Consider the following 18839-nt stretch of genomic DNA (forward strand, 5'->3'; position numbering starts at 1 on the left):
TTTTGTTTCACTTGTTTTTCTTTTTAATTTATAGGTTGAATTCTTAGAATTGGATTGATGCAAATTGAGCATGAAGCTTAAAAAATTTCCTCATTCAGCTGTCATCAACTCATTTTTCTTTCTTCTTCCTTCCTTCCTCATTTCCTCATTCACGAACCCAATCCACTTCATACACCCTCAAAGGCCGCACCACCCTTACACCATTTCTCATCGAATTTCTACCTCTAATCATTGAAATTTCCACCTAAATTCATCAAATCCTATTACAATTCTTCCATATTCATCAAATACATACTTTAATTCATTCATATCATCCACCATTTCTCTCTCTCCATTGTTGAAGTAATGTGGGGCTTCTGTTGTGGATGAAAATCGGTGCCTCCACTAGTAGAAAAATACAAAAAGGCATCGCTCTATTGCCACCGATTTTCGAAAATCGGTGGCTTAAAAAATGGGCGGGATTATATAATTCACATTGCCACCGGTTCAAACCGAACCGGGGGCATAAATGGTAAAGGCCACCGGTTTGAACCCGTGGCAATAATCAATTGAAAAAAAAACCGCCCCCCTTATAAACCCCAAACCTACCTCATTCCTCACAGCCGCTCTCTCTTTCTTGCTCTCCCCTCTCCTCTTTCTCTCTTCTCTCTTCTTTCTGTTTCAATTCATCTTCTCCGTTCTCGACCTCCTTCTTCTTCGATCTCCTCCTTCTCTTTCTCATCTCCTTCTTCTTCAATCTCCTCCTTCTCTTTCTCATCTCCTTCTTCGATCTCCTCCTTCTCTTTCTCATCTCCTTCTCTTTCTCATCTCCTTCTCTTTCTCATCTCCTTCTGTTTCTCGCTCATCACTTCATCGCATCATGGACGGAGCTGCTCGTAGGTCTTCTGTTTTTGCTCGACCACCACCGCAACAATAAACCACGAAGACATGCACGAGGTTTGTGTTAATTAATTGATTTTTTTTGGTTAATTAATCAGATTTTGTTGGGTATAATTGATTGATTTTTCTGGGTTTAATTAATCGTTTTTGGAATTGTTTGAGTTTCTTAATCGATTTTACTTTGATTTTTAATCGATTTTAATTCTGGGTTTTTTGTTTTTTGAGTTCGTGAATCAATTTCTTGGTTTTTTTCCTCGGTTTTTTAACTTATTTCTGGGATTTTGTTTTCATTTTTTGTTTATTTTTTTTTCTGGGTTTTAATGAAATTTCTGGGTTTTGTTTTAATTTGTGTGTTTTTTCTTGGTTTAAAACTGATTTTAATCGATTTATTTTAATCTATTTTGGGATTTTCTGGGGTGAAATTGATTTGAAGTCGATTTTTTTATTTTAATCGATTTGATTTCGATTTAAATTCTGGTTTTTTGATTGAGTTCTTGGTCATCAATATCTGGGTTTTTTTTCCTGGGTTTTTAACTAATTTGTGGGTTGTTTTCTGGGTTTGATTTTATTCGATTAAAGGATACATGCAGATCGTCCTTTTTTTTGCAGTTTATTTACTTTAATAGATTTATTTTTTTGTTTTAATTGATGCAGGTATGTTGGTTTGGCATAAATTGAAGAATCAAGCCGAAGAATCAAGATGCAAGAATTTTGATTTTGATGTTTTATTTTTTATTTTGATTTATATTGTAAATTTTTTTATTTTATATTGTAATTCTTCTTTTTTTTTGTAGGAAATACTTTCGATTTTACTAATCTATATTGTAATTTTTTTTTATTATATATTATAAATTTTCGATTATATTTATCGTTATTGTTTGATTTGGATTTTGATGTTCTAATTTTTTTTTTTTGATTAAATTGTTCAATTATATTTCTTTAAGAAAAAGGCAACCAAAAAAAAATTACATAATGTACATTGCCACCGGTTAACCGGTGGCAATACTTAATTTTGCCACCGGTTAACCGGTGGCAATACTTAATTTTGCCACCGGTTTTGAACCGGTGGCTTTTCAACTGAGTATTGCCACCCCCCAAATGACCACCGGTTCAAAACCGGTGGCATAGGGGGGTTTTGAACCGATGGCTAATTCATTTTTTCGCCTAGTGCTCAAACTTGCTTCATGTATGATATAATCATCTTTCATTGCTCTTAATTGCTCTATTGTATCATAATTTGCATGTTCTAGGAAGTTTATGATTGTGATAGTAGTAGTATGTGTTTTGGTATGTTTGATGATTGAATTGGATTTTTGTTGGTTATTTGTGAAAATTGATTATTGTTTATTGCTCACATTGTGTTGTTTTTTGATTGTGAAGCTATTTTATGCAAGTTTGTTGTGGTTTGGCGAATTTAATTTTTGGTAGTAAGGGTGATTGATTCTTGGTCTTGTGGAAATTGTGTCAATATTGTTGAATTTGTGATGTGAATTATTGATCCGAAAACCAACAAACACATGAGATATGTTTAAGCTTAATTCTATACAGGAAATCCACCAAGAATTAAACAAAAACTAAGAGTAATTAACTAAGAATCCACCTAATTAATTAACCCTAAACGAATGTTTTAACTAAAACAAGCAAAACAACAATTGATCGCAATCAACAAAAACTCAAGTATGCAACTTAAGAAGTAAATCTGAATATTAATTTTTTATGTCCCAAAACTCACGAATTACATGATTATTTATAGACTTAAACTAAGTATTAGAAACCTAATAGGACTAGGAAAAATCCCTAGCCTTTAGCTCCAAGTAACCTAAGTGGAATAGGAATACTAAACCGACTTAGATAAGGAAACTAACCAAACCGACCTACCCCCAGTTTTGCGCGGTTTTAGTTTTTGTCTTCGTTCACTGACCAAATGAACTCCGATTCTCATGACACCACCTTCATTGGTTAGCTGACTTCCTGGCGTTTCCAAAAACATATTATACAACATATGTTTTCCTTGAGCTTCAAGTCCGTTTCTGCAGTTCTTTGGACCTCTTCAAAACTGCTACGAAACTACTAGAAAACCTAGTTCTAAACAAACTCTAACAAACTAATATCTTTCCTAATAACTAAGGACGTCTAACCAATCTTAAAATAACAGAAAAATAAATCCTAATGTGCTTAAAACAAGAAAAACCCTTTCAAGTGAAAGGTAAAAACTTGTAAGCAAAATCTAAGTAAAGAAAGTATACTAGACTCCAAGAAACGCTACTAAGCAAACTGTAGCTTTGCTTTGATATCCAAGAAAATGTCCATGCAATGCTTGGCTTGAATCAATGTTTAAGGACAAACTATCTTGATGCATGATAAGCAAATCTTCGAAGTTCTCCATGCTTAGACTTGCATCATCCTCCTCTTCTTCAAAAGAATTTGTCCTCAAATCTCGAAGTTCTTCATCAGGGATGTACTTAGCCAAATCACCAACATTGAATGTAGCACTAACTCCATACTCTCCCGGAAGTTCCAACTTATAAGCATTATCATTGATCTTCTCAACAATCTTGAAAGGACCTTCACCTCTAGGCATCAACTTATTCTTGCGTTTTCCTGGAAATATTTCCTTTCTTAAATGTAACCATACCAAGTCTCCAACATTGTAACCTTGTTGCTTTCTATGCTTGTTTGCTCTAGCTTTGTACATGTCATTTACTTTCTCTATTCTTGTTCGAACTTGAGCATGTAATTTCAGCATACTTTTCAACTTAGACTCGGCATCTTTGTGAATTAACTCACCTTTAGGCAATGGAACAAGATCAATTGGAAGTTTCGGATTGATTCCATAGACTACCTCAAAAGGACTATGTTTGGTAGCATATGTAGGTGATCTATTATAAGCAAACTCCGCATGAGCTAACTTGATGTCCCAATCCTTTTGTGTCTTACTCACTAACCCACGCAAAAGCGCACCAAGAGTACGATTAGTAACCTCGGTTTGTCCATCAGTTTGTGGATGGTAAGATGTACTAAAGAGCAATTTAGTTCCCACAAGCTTCCATAAAGACTTCCAAAAGAAACTCATGAACTTTGTATCTCGATCACTCACAATAGTTTTCGGAATTCCATGCAATCTAACAATCTCTTTGAAGTATAATTCCGCCACTTTCATAGCATCATCCACCTTGTGACAAGGAACAAAATGAGCCATCTTAGAGAACCTATCCACAACAACCATAATAGAGTCTTTCCCCCGTTGTGTTCTCGGCAATCCCACAATAAAATCCATAGAAATATCTTCCCAAGGTGAATCTGGAACAGGTAAAGGAGTATACAAGCCTTGATGAAAAGTAGCCTTCGCTTTTTGACAAGTTGCACACCTAGAAATAACTAGTTGCACATCCGTGAGCATCTTAGGCCAATAGAAGTGTTCTTGTAACATACTCAAGGTCTTTGTAATGCCAAAGTGACCAGCAATTCCTCCCCCATGAGCTTCTCTAACAACTAGCTCTCTAATAGAACACTTAGGAAGACAAAGTCGATTTCCTTTGAAAAGAAAACCATCTTGCAGCAAATAAGAACCAACGGCTCCTTTAGAACACTCTTCAATCAATGTAGCAAAATCATCATCACCTTTGTAGTATTCTTTGATCAATTCAAAACCAAGTAGCTTGCTATTTAGAATTCCAATCAAAGTGTATCTTCTAGATAATGCATCAGCCACAACATTCGATTTACCTTCTTTGTACCTTGAAGAAAAGTTAAATGATTGTAAAAATTCAACCCACGTAGCATGTCTAGGATTGAGCTTTTGTTGTCCATGTATGTACTTCAATGCTTCATGATCAGAATGCAACACAAAGTGATTAGGTCGGAGATAATGACTCCAATGATCTAAAGCTCTAACAATGGCATAGAACTCTTTATCATAAGTAGAATAGTTCAATCGAGCTCCTCCCAATTTCTCACTGAAATATGCAATAGGCCTCTTCTTTTGGAGTAAAACTGCTCCAATTCCAACTCCACTAGCATCGGTTTCAACTTCAAAAGGACTTGAGAAATCTGGTAACGCTAGTATAGGTGCTTCACATAGCTTCTTTTTAACCAACTCAAACGCACTTTGAGCTTCTTTAGTCCATTCGAATTTACCCTTGTCCTTCTTCAAACATTCGGTCATAGGCGCCACAATACTTGAGAAATTCTTGACAAATCTTCTATAGAACGAAGCTAGACCATGAAAAGACCTTACGTCACTCATATTAGTAGGAATAGGCCAAGTTTTAATAGCCTCTACTTTCGAATGATCAACTGAAACTCCATCTTTTGACACAACATAACCAAGAAAAGTAACACTAGGCACTAAGAAGTAGCATTTTTCATGCTTAGCATAGAGTTTCTTCTCTCTTAACACTTCAAACACACTTGTTAGATGATTTAAATGATCATGCAAATTTTTAGAGTATATCAGAATATCATCTAAATAAACAACAACAAACTTGCCAAGGAAAGGTTTAAGTACCTCATGCATCAACCTCATGAAAGTGCTAGGTGCATTAGTGAGTCCAAACGGCATCACCAACCATTCATACAACCCTAACTTAGTCTTGAATGCCGTTTTCCACTCATCTCCTTCTCTCATTCGAATTTGATGATAACCACTCATAAGATCAATCTTAGAAAACAACTTTGAACCATGTAGTTCATCAAGTAGATCATCTAATCTTGGAATAGGAAATCGGTATTTGATAGTGATGTTATTCACACTCCTACTATCAATACACATGCGCCAACTCCCATCTTTTTTTGGGACAAGTAAAGTAGGCACGGCACAAGGGCTCATACTTTCCCTCACGTATCCTCTAGTCATAAGCTCTTCAATTTGCCTTTGCATCTCCTTTGTTTCTTCCGGATTACTTCTATAGGCTGCCTTATTAGGTAATGGTGCTCCCGGAATCAAGTCAATTTGATGCTCTATCCCACGAATAGGAGGTAGTCCCGGAGGTAATTCCTTAGGAAAGACATCCTTGAATTCTTCTAAAACATATTCCAATTCATACGGCCTCTTTGCTTGCTTATTTTGATCAATTCGAATCTCATTAGAAACAAGTATATATACCACATTGTTGCTGCAAATCTTTTTTTTCTAATTCCCTCTCACTAATCAAATAAGAACTCTTCGAATTAGAGGTAACATTAGAAGGCTTGTTGCTTATCAAAGGTTTTAAAGCAACCGGTCTCTCTTTTTCTCCTTTTCTCACAACATACACATTAGTCCTTCCATCAAACTTCACAAATCTATCATATTGCCAAGGACGGCCTAACAGTATATGACAAGCATCCATAGGACAAACATCACACAAAACTTTATCATGAAATTTACCAATTGAAAAGGAGATTAAGGCTTGTTTAGTTACCTTAACATCACTCGAATTATTAAGCCAATGAAGCTTATAAGGGCTTGGATGTTCAGTAGTTGGCCACTTCAATTTGTCTACCAAAGTAGTAGATACCACATTAGTGCAACTCCCGGTGTCTATGATCATATCACACAACCTATCTTCTACCTTGCACCTTGTAAGAAAGATTTTCTCCCTTTGATTGTTTTCCATAGGTACGGTTTTAGAGTGTAGTGCCCTTCTTAGAACCAAACTTTGACCATGAGTCTCGGGATCAATTTCGTCAATATGCCCCTCCTCTTCTTCAAAGTTTTCCTCTTCGTTCTTTTCTTCATAGTCACTACCTTGCTCACACTTAGCTTGTTCTTGTTCCCACTCTTGAGCAGTCATTACTCTTTTTGATGGACAATTAGTTGCAATGTGACCAACACTACCACACTTGAAGCACTTCCTATCTTCAACAAACTTTTTAGGAGCTTCAAATTTTGATTTAGTCTCCTTGTAGTTCGAACTAGAACCACTTTTCTCCAAGCTATTCTTCTCAAAAGGTTTAGTGAAATCTTTTACAAAGGACTTAGTGTACGTCCCTTTCTTCCCCTTTATCTGTTTTTCAACTTTCAAAGCTACCTTGCAAACATCCTCAAAGGACCAATATTGTTGCAATTCAACTTTTTCAGCAATATTATCAATCAACCCCGAAATAAATCTAGCAATCTTATGCTCAACAATCTCTTCTAAACCACATAGCATGCATAACTTTTCAAATTCAACAATGTAATTCTCAACAGTCATAGAATTTTGTTTAAAAGTTTGCATCTTAAGGTAAATATCTTGAACATAATCACTAGGTACGAACCTTTTTTTCATGTGCTTCTTGAGTTGCTCCCAAGTTGAGATCTTTTCACGCCCCTCCTTATGCCTCTTCTTCTTTAGATTATCATACCAAAGACTAGCATAACCGGTCAGTTTTAATTCAGCCAATTTGCATCTTTTCCTTTCATCATACTCCTTGTAATCAAAGAGTGTCTCGGCCCTTCTAATCCACTCAAAGTATTTTTCAGGTTCATTCATACTCCCATTGAATTCGGGAAGATCTAATCTAAGGTTCCTATCATCTTCCTTTGGTCGGTCTCTTCTCCTAGGCCTTGGTGATTCATCACTTGAAGAGTAATTATTTCGTGGCCTCCTTGGGTTCCTCCTTGGTTGTTCTTCCTCACTTGAACCAGAATTAGGGTTAGAATTCCCTTTCCTTGAAGAATCTCCAGCAAGAGTATCAAGCCTTTTTAACATCTCATCCATCCTTGCTGCCAACTCGTCAATTCGCCTATCTCTTCTAAGATTTTGAGCCTGTTCTAAGGTTAATCCCCTTGGAACCTGTGGAACCTCCTCGTCACTCATGATTCCTACACAAAACAAGTCAGTTCATGCAAAAATCTTGATTAAAAGATCGAATCTTGAAGGAAAATTAGGCAACACAAAAACCGGACTCCCAACCGCAAATCAGTGCACAAACACCAAACGTTTGAGGCTGTGTAGAACGCGTTACTCAACTAAAAATTATGAAATTTTATATGGTGATAGCAGGACGTTTTTAGAGTTCAATGAAAAAAGAATCACGTAAAAATTCCCAGCCAATTGTTCCCAGTTTAATTTTTCCCGAACCTGGCTCTGATACCAAGATGATGTGAATTATTGATCCGAAAACCAACAAACACATGAGATATGTTTAAGCTTAATTCTATACAGGAAATCCACCAAGAATTAAACAAAAACTAAGAGTAATTAACTAAGAATCCACCTAATTAATTAACCCTAAACGAATGTTTTAACTAAAACAAGCAAAACAGCAATTGATCGCAATCAACAAAAACTCAAGTATGCAACTTAAGAAGTAAATCTGAATATTAATTTTTTATGTCCCAAAACTCACGAATTACATGATTATTTATAGACTTAAACTAAGTATTAGAAACCTAATAGGACTAGGAAAAATCCCTAGCCTTTAGCTCCAAGTAACCTAAGTGGAGATAAGGACGTCTAACCAATCTTAAAATAACAGAAAAATAAATCCTAATGTGCTTAAAACAAGAAAAACCCTTTCAAGTGAAAGGTAAAAACTTGTAAGCAAAATCTAAGTAAAGAAAGTATACTAGACTCCAAGAAACGCTACTAAGCAAACTGTAGCTTTGCTTTGATATCCAAGAAAATGTCCATGCAATGCTTGGCTTGAATCAATGTTTAAGGACAAACTATCTTGATGCATGATAAGCAAATCTTCGAAGTTCTCCATGCTTAGACTTGCATCAATTTGGGATTGATTTTAGGAAATATGTGTTGAATGGTGTTGGAATTTGGTGATTGAAGAGGTTGTTTTGCTTGGTTCTTGATTAAAAGGAGTTGTTGGTGATCTTGGTTAAGAAGTGTATTCTTGGTTGTTGGATTGCTCGTTGGTTCAATTGTGGTTGTCGTGATTGCTTGTGTTTGAATATTGATGTTTGTTTCTGATCGCGGGATTAAGTAGTGTCGTTGGTCTACTAACCCTTATCAAATTAGAAATTTATAAAACCTAAACTACCGTAATATGAGTATAAGGGTAAGTAAAGGGTCGAACCCAAAAGGACTAAGTTTATCAATCTATGCTAATTAGACTACTAGGAAAGCTTGTGAGATAGAAGGAGATTCAACTAAACACTACTAAGAGCAAATAACTAAAACTAGGGAATTTGGAATCCAATTACATCAATGCATTCAACAATATCATACAATTAGATGAAAATGACCTCGATTAGGAACAATCAACACATTTAACTCACTCTCGCACAATTAAGCATGTTAATTATCCTACTAAACTAATTCACTCTCGTGCAACTAGCCTAGCAAAGGTATGGAAGAATTTAGGGCTCTCAACCAACTCACTCTCGCGCAATTGATTGGAAATACAATTAAGAACATAGAATCAATTAGCTAGAAAGATTCTAATCCATAAAAGCATCATCCATACACAATATTCAAGAAACAATTCCATACTAATCACAATCAATCATTAAATTAATTAACATAATCTTCATCCATTTCCCTAGAACAAAACCTAAGCTAACATGATGAACAAAAACATGACAAACAAGGTAAAATAATAATAAAATCAAGAATCAAATAACTAAACTAATTAATCTACTCAAAACAACAAATAAATAAGCAAAAACAATAATAAATGAAAGCAATAAATGTGAGAGAAAGTTAGGAAGACTCATTGAATTTATGAGAGGAAAAATCCACAAATTGCTTCTTCAAAATCCCAAAAACTCCATGAAAAATCCAAGCTTTCTCTCTCTAAACTACTCCTAAACTAGAGAGAGAAACTCCTAATCTAACCCTAAGAGAGAGAAAATAAAGGAACTCAACTACTCTAAAACTAATCTAGGGTAGAATTAAAATGTTAAGTGAAAGTTGTGAGAAAATAATCCCAAAGGGGTATTCATAATACAAGCTAAAATAATAAAGAAAATAAAAGAAAACAAATAAAGAAAATAAAATAAAACAAAAGAAAAGAAAAGAGAAATAGAAAAAGGAAATGAAAATAAAATAAAATAAAATTAAAAGAAAATTAAAAAAAAAACCCCAAAAGATCCCCAAAATTCCCATAGCAACCACGATTCCCCTTCTCTTTCATTTGGCTGCTCTGTTTCTTCCATCATCACCATCACGCATCATCAATTTTCACAATCACCACCGTCAATCCTCATCGTCATCAATCAAGCATCAATCAAGGCCGTTCAATTTTCATTAAAATCACGTGCAAAGCTCGTGATGTGGTTCAAATTGAACCCCGATCTACGCGCCCGCGAAGACACCGCGCATAGGTCGCGCAAACCTCTCTGCCTCAACTCTGTTTCTGGACTCAATTTGTGCGCCTTTTGACAGGGTTGCGCGGCCGCGAAGCTCCAATCCAATTGGACCTTAATTGAGGCTTGTTGTTTGCAAATGGTGAAGAGGGGAGGCCGGAATTCACTGCGGTTTTGGTGTTGTTTGGGTGGCTGCTGTGGCTGCGTGGTGGTTAATATGAGGTGGTAAGGGAGTTGCGTGAGGTGGAAGAGTGTGTGGGTGAGGCAGGGAGCAGCAGGGGAGGTTGAGGTTTGTGCTGCGCGAGTTGCGGGGTTTAATTGGTGGGTGCTGGTGTTGTTGTTGGTGGTGTTGCATTGTCGCTGCTGTTGGTGTTGTTGATGGCGTGAAGCAGGGGAGTGAGGGCTGCTGTTGGTGTTGGTGTTGGTGGTGTTGCGGGGTGAAGTGCGTGGCTGGGATGGGTGGAGTTGCGAGGTGGTTTTGTTGGGTGAAGTGCGGTGGCTGGGTGTTGTTGGGGCTGAGATTGCTGTTGCGTGATGTTGCTGTTGGTTTGCTTTGCGTGAGGGAGAGCAAGGAGCAGGGGAGATGGGTGCGTGGTGTGTGGTGGAGGTTAAGGTGGTGTGTGGTGATGGATAAGGGGCAGCAAGGGTGTTGGTTAGGGGCAGCAGCTTGTGCATTTGCCTCGGACCTCGGACAAGAATAACTTGACACTCGAACCTCAACCCGAACGCAAACCTACACACCCGAAGAAAACCGAGGAGAGGATTGGGACATAAAATAAAATAAATAAAACAGAAATAAATAAAAGACGGAATAAAATAAAACCAAGACAAATAAAATAATATAAATAAAATAGAAATATAATAGAAAATAAGAGACATAAAACTAAACTAAAAAAATAATTAAAACTACGCAAGCAAATAAAATAAAATAAAATACGGAAATAAACTAAAAACTAATAAAATAAAGAGAATAAACTAAAACGCTCCAAAAATACTCAAAATAAATATGAAAGACGAGAATAATAAAATAATAGAAATAAAGGATAAAAAGGGTGAAATTATTGGAAAATAAGCCGGAATACGACTTAATAAACACCCTAAAAGTGACATAAAAGTCACTTATCAGTTTCCTCAAAAAGCTAGCCATGTCTAAACCTTCAAGAACCTCCTTAAGATACGACAAACCAACATTACCATAGATGATGTCTCTCCTATTCCATCTACCTCTCAATCCCCTCCACCCACTCCTCTTCCTAAAATAAAAGTCCACGATTCCATTCAAAAGACAAGGTACCGCAAGCGAAAAAAGACCCGTCAAGCCTACTCGCCATTACTTCCGTTCGGACATGATTAAAATGGGTATTGATGAGTATTTAAGGTGGTTGTTTGCAAACCTCCGAATGGGTTCTTTTATTAGCCGTAGCTACTGAACTTATGAAGAGCCCACCTATGAGTTCTGGCTACTCTTGAGCTTGTGCCCCTTGAAGGTAGTCATTTTAGGGTTCGGTTTCAACTTTACAACCATCACTTCGATCATTCTTTTGAAGATTTCAATGCGGCTTTGGAATTTGATCCTAACTTAGAGATTTTCGACCCCGAGCTCCTTTTCAATGATGAATACAATAAAATGCTTGGTGGAATGCTGTCTCGGGTGAAAACATTTTTAGGATTCGGTCTGCCGGAAAAAGCAAAGTATACAAACCGTGTCTTCGGGTTCTCCATCGACTCTTGGGGTATGTACTCTTTCCGAAGCAAGAATTAGGGAAGAGGAGTCAGTTTGAGTTTTAGATACTTTGTTTGGCAACTAGGGAAGAGTGCCGAGGGCGATTGAACTTGGGGTACATTTTTGTACGTTATTATCTTGGGTTGCAAGATAGGGAGTCCAGAGACATCCCTTGTGGTGGTATGGTCACAAGGCTTGTGACCAACCTTAGGCTTGGTCGGTACCTACCTTCTTGTACTCCGGTGGGGGACGCCGATTCCGTGTACCTCGACGTCAAGCAACTAAAAAGAGTTCAATTTTTGGCTAAGCATGACGACGAAGAGGTGGTTGAGTGGCTTAGGGAAAACAAGCATCGGTGCTACCTCCCTAACCCTTCTTTGACTTCCCTCCACCGGGAAAATGTACCCAACGTTTGGTTGGTCCACGAGAATCATCGCCGACATAATTTTGATGATGACGAACAGATGGAAGAAGAAGTTCCACAACACCAACAACAACAATTCCAACAACAACAACATCAACAACAACAATATGATCAACAACACCAATATGCCAACCCCAACCTTGATGCTCTTAGTGCCCAAATGAGGGGCATGCAAATCCGATAAGAAGGCATGCACGATCAAGATTTCAAGACCCTTGACACTCAAATGAAGGGAGTTTCGGAGATACAACAAGGTATATTTCTCCAACAACAACAAATATATGATGCGGGGGTTAGCCAGGGGGACATCATTCCTCCGATTACCTTCTTACGGGTATCCATATTGGCAAGGACCCCCCAGGTCCATTACAGAGCCGCACTCATTCCCGGATGAGCATGGTAACTACGATTACCGTGCTCCAGGAGGATGTGATTATAGGGGTGAACCTAACTACCCCTTTGTACACCCCCGCCACCCGGAGCCGCTCGAATTGCCCGAGCATTTTACACCGCTTGCCCCTTGGCAACAAGAAAATTTCAAGGGGCATTATGTTTGGCCGGACTAATTCACTAGAGGTTAGGCGCCTTATTGTCATTTGACCTTCGATGACCATGTCGGCCACAATGATCCCAATGAGGCTGGTCCGAGTGGTGGTGGTGGTGATGAGTCTTAGTTCCCTCATTTTTGTGCTTTGTGCCTCCATCCCTTATTACTATGTGCTTGCTTTGTATTGATGGGATGTTGAGATGGATTTGTGATTAGCTTGGGGGAACTTGATTTTTCTTAGGGGTGTACCTCGGTTGCCAATTTTTTTTTTTTTTTTTTGAATATACCTTGTTTCATTTTGCATTTTTGTGTGCTTGGTCTCGTTCTTGATCTATTTTGGGTGTTGTTTGCTTTCCATGCCTATCTCTATGATTCTTGATCTTGTTGTTGTTGTGATCCTTTGATGACGCTTGTTGTTGTTCCCTCAAAATCCAAAACCCTTGAATCCAAATCCCTTTGAATCCTAATTTTGTAGTTTAGCTTTAGTTGTTAGTTTTATAAGTAATTTTCTTTAGTTTTCTTGTTTTGTAGTTTACTTCTTGTTAGTTAGTTTCTTTTGTTGTTAGCTAGCTTAATTTAGCTTATTTTTGCTTTCTAGTTTACTTCCTTTCCTTTTCACTTTTGTTTCTTTTTTTTTTTTTTTTTGAAGTTACTAACCGTTTTCTTTGTTGATAGTTCTTTTTCTTTTCCGTTACTCACAATGGCTTTATAGTTGATGCTTTGATCTTTGAACTTCAAAAGGTGGTTGGTTCTTCACCTTTTTATTTTAGCATTGCTTTGAAGCCCGGTGAGATCTTATTTATTTTCTTTCTCTTATTACTTTTCTTTCTTGGATGCATAGAAATGATTAGTCTTAGGAGAAGTTAAACGGTTCGAGGATGTATGCTTTTAAAATCTAGTGTGTTTGGGATCTATGGTGATGTGGCCATTGGATCTATAAAATTCTTTGAATTTATCAAACGATTCAGATTTGTGCGACATTACGTAAACAAATCCATATCTACTATAGTCTTCCGTGCAGGTTATGAAATATCGATAGCCATTTCATGCGGGTGTACTCATAGGTCCACGTTCATCGGTATGTATTAGGCCCAATAAGTCACTGGCCCATTCTCCTAACTTGGAGAATGGTTGCTTTATCATCTTTCCAAGTAAACATCCTTCACAATTCACAAATGATTCAATACCAAATGCGTCAAGAATGCCTTCTTGTAGAAGCTTCTTGATGCGTTTAATGTTAATGTGTCCAAGGCAACTATAGACACCCATTTGTGTCACCCTAAAACCAAACCCAGTGATGAATAACTTTCGCATCAAATCATAATCGAATGAAGTGAAAGTGTGAAAAGTCTAATGAGGCGATTAGTTTTTATTAAAAATCCTCCTTTCTGTTTTTTGAAAACCAACCCTGTTTTATGAAAACGTCTATTCAAGTTTATTTTGATCCATGATAAGGGTCCAATAATGATGTAGTTAGATGAGGCTTGAAAAGAGCTTTTCAATGATGTATTATAAGCCCAATTCTGATGAATAATGAGGAAGTTATGGCTGAAATACTAAACTGGGCCCAAATCGGATTTTGCCTACGACCCGATGATCATGTGGAGGGTCCCAAGCTTTAATCCTATTCCTAAAGTAATTAGGATTGATTAGAAACTTCTATAAGTTTCTAAAAGATTTTAATTATCCTTTTTAGAAAAGATAAGATCATAGAGTTTGAATTTGAATAAAACTTTTTTTTCAAGTCCTAATTCTATTTGAATTTAAAGATGTTCAAAGACAGCCAGATATTATTTTCGTGCCTCATAATATTTATATAAATATTAGATGGTTGGATAGATCTTGAAATTATGTTTCCAATGATACATAATAATATTAATTTCGAGCTATAACGAAAAAGATATGAAAGGAATACGAAACTCTATCCAAAACTGACAGCGTTTCACTACTTTGGTTATATCTTTAAATCTAAAAAGATTTCAATTTGATTGTAATTGGGTTGGAAATTAGACTTCAGGAGCTTTCTAACGACATATTATATGTCTTAATAGGACTTCTGGATAAAAAAATATGATAAAAACAAAATCTGCAAAAAACGGATTTTGTCACAAAACGACAGCCTTTGTCGCCTGGCGACAAGGCCTGTCGCCTTGCGACAATTCTATTGCCTGGAGACAAAGTTGATTGTTGGCGACAGAGTGGAGTTTTATTCCTCTTCAAATTCTATCTGTTTTCAATCGGATTCTGGACTATTTTCCTATAAATAGGGCCCTCGGATCTCCGTTTTAATTTAATTCTTTGATTTTATTATTTCATTGAAGTTTACTAACTCGTGTATTTTGTTATTAAAAATAGGTACGAGGCTTAAAAGTATGTAATTAGCTTACTCCCTATTTATTTTAATATAGAAAGCATGTTTAGATTTGTTTAATTCCTAGTATCATGTTAGGATGTTATTTAATGCTTTCTAGAATCATGTTTAGGTTGCCTTTTATTCTTTCTAATATCATGTTAGTATCAAGTTAGGTTTAAAGCTTTGATTTTTAATGCTTAGTGACATGCTAGGATTTGTTATTAATCTTGTTAGCATCATGCCTAGGATGTTGCTATTATTATTAAGCTTTATTCATGAGGTTATGATTGTTATTATTATGTTGCCTGATATATATTATTGTTATTGCTTGATCATACCTTTTATGAATGTTTAAAGGGAATTTGTATTTGAAATCACGCTTGATAAAATAATTAATAATTTGGTTTTGGCTTATATGAATTTAATTAAAGTGATCGCCAATAATAGATTTATTTAGGCATTAATGTTCAACCAACATAGATTAAACAGGTTTAGGGTTAATATAATGTTTGCATGTTAGTCAAAAAGTGCACATAAATACTAGTAGAATAAAGTAGAGGCCTATTTTATTAGGCGAGTTCTTTCTATTTTAGATTGGACTCGTACCCTCATTCCTGAACCCTATTTGGTTCTAGACCTTTTGGAGTTGACGATATCATGGATCGTTAAGGGGTGTAACCTTCACCTCGTGAACGGTTTACAAGTTCCGAAAACATGTTGGCGACTCTTTTGCTCTCTTTTCTTTCCCTTTGGATGCCACCGTACTTAAGTGTATGATCACAGTGATGTTCAAGCTTGGGGTTAATGCTTGAAATATTCCCTACAGTTTTTGGCGACTCCATTGGGGAGGATTTCTATTTTAATTTCTAAAATTTATTTTGGTAATGAATTAGAATGAGCAGATAAGACTCGTAAAGTTTTAAGAATTTCATGTGCGTAATTTTGATTAACATTATTGTCATATGAATAAAAAAAGGTCCTCATTGGATAGACCAACCGAAATGAGTCAAAAACATAGGATTTTTACACGTATGAAATTTGAGAAATATATTTTACAACTAGAATCGAAATAATACTATGAAAACTGGAAAGTTCTAAGAACACAGAAAGTTGCTGAGGCATGTAAGAACTAGCGTCTAGAAAACAGAGCTTGTCGTTTGTAAAGTGCTTCTGTCGCCTTGCGACAGTTCTCTCGTCTAGCGACAGGGCTACTTTTATGGCGACAGTCTCTGTAGTCTGGCGCCAAGTTCTTCGAATACCGAGCCAGAAGTATGCCTTCTTGTTTTTATTGGTTCTAGCATTGTTGGATCGATTCTACTTCCTGATTGAGTTTTTCTCTCTTTTCTGAAACCCATATGTGTTCTACATATGGCGATAACCCGATGGGGGTTCATGCTCCATCTACCCAATCGAACGCTCCTGGAAACGACGGGTACATCCGAGTTTGGGAATCCACCAAACCGTGGAAGCATGTTTTTTTAACTTACTGGGTCCCATCTATTCGCGCCAACCCTTCAAAAGGTAACGCTTCCTCGCGATGCATCCAAACTCGTAACCATGGACCCTATTTGACTTATGCATTTCCTTGAACTTTAGAGAACTAGAGCCATGGTTAGGTTGCAAACTCATTGCATCATGTTGTGACTATTTGACTACTTGTGCATTGTTTGCTTGTGCATAACTTACATGTGCTAACCATTTGTTTGACTTGTGTTTAAGTCTAAATAAACTAATTAATGATTAAATTGACTTTGTCTAATTAATGAATTAATTAATTTAACCAATTAAAGGCTAATTAAATAACCTAACTGACTTAGTCCGACTTTAGACATGTCCTTTAAGAGTAAAAATACTGGAAACAGTCCCAGATTAATGTTCCAGCAATGGCGCAGAGTTTTGGGTTGTGGCGCCAAAATATGTTGCTTGTTGCCTGGCGAAAATGTTTTCGTCTGGCGACAAACTTCAGGTTTTGGCGACTCGGTTGCTTTGGCGACAGTTCAGATTTTTGCTCGAGTCATCACGGACAAGTCTAATTAAACAGTTTGCTAATCTGTTTGACCAGTTTGTTAATGGCTGTAAGCCATAATTAGTCCTTAATTAAGTCTAAACACTTAGTCCCATGGTCATACACAAGTCTTAACATGTCACCTACACTCACTAATGTTAGCACACACTTTGTATATGTCACCATGACCATGTCTTAGGTTCATGCATGATTTGTTTTTTCCGTTATTTGAGTTGAGGGTCCATTCTATTTCTGTTCCCTTCCATGTTCTCTTCCAATCTATTATAGAGCTTGAGTCAAAGTAATTAATAAAAAACTTACCCCTAATTTCCCTTTCCACAGTACTTGGTCAAGGAGAGAAGGGCAATTAATCAAAGACAACACCTTTGTTCAAGTCTTACTTTTTGATAAATTGATTCATCTAAAGAGGAAAGCTAAAAAGATAATGGCAACTCAAGAAGAAGTCAACTAATTTAGGAATGAATTGGCTGACGTACCTGAAGTGTTGAAGGCTTTAAGTCTTCAAATCAATGACCTTGTGAAACAACAACAAATGGAGCTCATGCAAGAGAGTTTGAGCAAAATATCCCTATTTTCAGGGCATTAGTTCACATGGGCTCTAAGTGGACAAGGAACTTTTTCCGCAGAAGTTCAATGCCAATGACATCCCTAAGTTCAAGCCAACGGACAATCCTTATTTTCACTTAAAGGCCTTTGAAGCGGTATTGAACATTAAGGGGATTGATAAGAATGTTTTTACTCTTTGTTTTCACTATCATTAGAAACCGTTTGTCAACATTGGTTCTTTTCCCTTGATAAAGAAAACACCTCCAATTGGGAAGGGATAAAAAACGCATTCATCGATAGATATAAATATAAACAAAAAGAAAACGAAGGGTTCACCTCTTTCTTCAACAAGTGGAGGGAAACTTCCGCTAATTTGATTTAAGTCCCTACTGAAAAAGAATCCTTGAGGATGTTCATCAAGAATATACAAGAAAAGCATTTGAAGCACTTAAAATATCAAAACAACTTGAATACTTTCAAGGCTGTTTATGAATTAGATATTGAAATAGAAGATGACCTTCCAAATTAAAAAGCTACTAACAATAGTAACCACAGTGGCTGGAAAGGAAAGAAGAACGACAATCCTTCTTCTTCCGAAAACGCACACTCTAGTAACAATGTTAGTACCTTTGACCTCATTGAAGTGCTAGCCATGGATAACCAAGGATCTAAGAAGCAATTAAGGAAAGAGTTCACTCCTATTGGGATGACCTATGATGTTGTTTTCGATCGACTCCATACTAAGGGACTCATTACTCCCATTGGACCTATTCAAGATCCCGCACCTGAAAAGAGATTTCCTAGTTGGAATCCAGATGCACATTGCATGTACCATCAAGGTAGGGTCATACTACTGACAACTGTTGGAAGCTAAAGGAGGCTATCCAATATTTAATCGACAATAACAAGCTTCCTATACCTCCATCCGGCAAGAAGACCGATTGATGATGAGGCACGGGACAAGAGGGGAGCTTCAACGACAAGATTTCGTGACCTCTTTTTCTATTTCTTTTTTGTTATTTCTTTCCCCAATAAGTCTATCATAAGCATCTTTAATTTTCCCTTAGATTTGTTTTGTAGGAATTTCATTTACTTTTTCCTTTTAACAAAATGAG

The 18839-nt window shown here is 36.7% G+C and overlaps 1 long non-coding RNA gene across 1 annotated transcript; it reads left to right on the forward strand.

The window, feature by feature from the left end:
* Nucleotides 1–501: 501 nt before the first annotated feature.
* LOC145621476 (uncharacterized) lies at nt 502–1745 on the forward strand. Its single transcript, XR_014108426.1, has 2 exons — nt 502–936; nt 1534–1745. It is a non-coding gene; the product is annotated as an uncharacterized LOC145621476 (long non-coding RNA).
* Nucleotides 1746–18839: the final 17094 nt, after the last annotated feature.

Source organism: Chenopodium album, chromosome 27 (genome assembly GCF_948465745.1).
Source record: "Chenopodium album chromosome 27, dcCheAlbu1.1, whole genome shotgun sequence".
In the NCBI taxonomy this organism is placed as follows: domain Eukaryota; kingdom Viridiplantae; phylum Streptophyta; class Magnoliopsida; order Caryophyllales; family Amaranthaceae; genus Chenopodium; species Chenopodium album.